General features: G+C 35.9%; 2 non-coding genes across 2 annotated transcripts; both read right to left on the bottom strand.

Moving 5' to 3' along the window:
- Positions 1–224: 224 nt before the first annotated feature.
- TRNAS-ACU (transfer RNA serine (anticodon ACU)) lies at positions 225–298 on the bottom strand. The gene has a single exon. It is a non-coding gene; the product is annotated as a tRNA-Ser (tRNA).
- Positions 299–1,394: 1,096 nt separating this feature from the next.
- TRNAS-ACU (transfer RNA serine (anticodon ACU)) lies at positions 1,395–1,468 on the bottom strand. The gene has a single exon. It is a non-coding gene; the product is annotated as a tRNA-Ser (tRNA).
- Between the last annotated feature and the right edge of the window lie 270 nt (positions 1,469–1,738).

Genomic DNA, 1,738 nt, shown 5'->3' with positions numbered 1-1,738 from the left:
GAAGATCTGTTTAATCACTCAATTGGATTTTTTTTGCCAGCATATTTCTTTTTCTCTGCAACCCACTGCTAAATTGTGCTTCCTAGCTGTTTTTATAAAATCAATGAATCAAATCTAACTCTGATTACATCAGAGAAGGCCAGGTACCCTACACCATAACAGGGGGTTTGAAATTTTGACTTGTCTACTTAAAGATCACCAAAATCTGATAACAAGGTCAATTACGTCCCTGAGTGGGATTGAACCACCAACCTTTTGGTTAGTAGCCAGACACACTAACCAATTGCGCCACAGAGACACTTTGTAAAAATTATATACTGACAAAGACTAATAAGCATACATCTAGAACGTTTCCTAGAAAAACTTTAAAAAGTCAATAATCTGGAGAGTTTTTGTAAGATGTTTCTTCCATCAACCAACGAAGAAACACATTGGTACTTTCCCATGATGAGTGAGTGCTTCAGGATCTCTTGCACTTATATGTGCAGCAGAGTACAGCAATGGAAGCATGCTGGGCCCATAACCCAGAGGTAGGCAGATTGAAACTATCCTTTGCTATATGCATTTTTTTTTGTTAATTTAAGTAATCAAAACTGGGATTGATATTTTTGCTCTTTTATTTTTACTTAAAGTACAATAACTTTTACCATTTTAATTTGTTTTAATAGTATATTGACAGTATAGTTTTCTTTAAAAAATCCACTTAATTTTCTTTACCCTATTATTAAAAGGGTAATTGACAAAAACAAACTACATTGTCACCAGAAGAGCAATACAAAATGTACAAGTGATATATTAAAATCATCTTTCCAGCTTGAATTTCAATGATGCATTGGGGCAACGATTTTGTGAGAAACATCTTCACCCTTAAATAAAGATTTTCTTAATTCCTTACCTGTGTGCTAAATAGATATCACCTTGTTTTCACATTAAACAGACTTCTACATGAGAAAGCAGCAAGGATGCAGTGGCGTTAATGTTTCCTGGTGTCAACCCGTATTATTTCAGTAGACATTGAAATGAGGATGCATCTTGCTGCCTTTCCAATGAAGCAAGTTTAATTTAGTAATAGGTGAAAAACCATCCCTACAAAGGTGTTAATCAGAGACTTGGCTTTGTGGACACTTTTCAGAGAACAAATTTGTTAGCATAAAAATAAAGCCAGAAAATGAAGAGCTGTTTAATCACTCAATTGGATTTTTTTTGCCAGCATATTTCTTTTTCTCTGCAACCCACTGCTAAATTGTGCTTCCTAGCTGTTTTTATAAAATCAATAAATCAAATCTAACTCTGATTACATCAGAGAAGGCCAGGTACCCTACACCAGAACAGGGGGTTTGAAATTTTGACTTGTCTACTTAAAGATCACCAAAATCTGATAACAAGGTCAATTACGTCCCTGGGTGGGATTGAACCACCAACCATTTGGTTAGTAGCCAGACACACTAACCAATTGCGCCACAGAGACACTTTGCAAAAAGCACATACTGACAAAGGCTAATAAGCATACATCTAGAACGTTTCCTAGAAAAACTTTAAAAAGTCAATAATCTGGAGAGTTTTTGTAAGATGTTTCTTTCATCAACCAACGAAGAAACACATTGGTACTTTCCCATGATGACTGAGTGCTTCAGGATCTCTTGCACTTACATGTGCAGCAGAGTACTGCAATGGAAGCATGCTGGGCCCATAACCCAGAGGTAGGCAGATTGAAACTATCCTTTGCTATATGCATTTT

The sequence above is a fragment of the Pseudophryne corroboree genome, unplaced genomic scaffold (assembly GCF_028390025.1).
Source record: "Pseudophryne corroboree isolate aPseCor3 unplaced genomic scaffold, aPseCor3.hap2 scaffold_660, whole genome shotgun sequence".
Lineage (NCBI taxonomy): Eukaryota > Metazoa > Chordata > Amphibia > Anura > Myobatrachidae > Pseudophryne > Pseudophryne corroboree.
The sequence above is the reverse complement of the archived record's forward strand: the minus strand, read 5'-3'. Positions and strand labels throughout refer to the sequence as shown.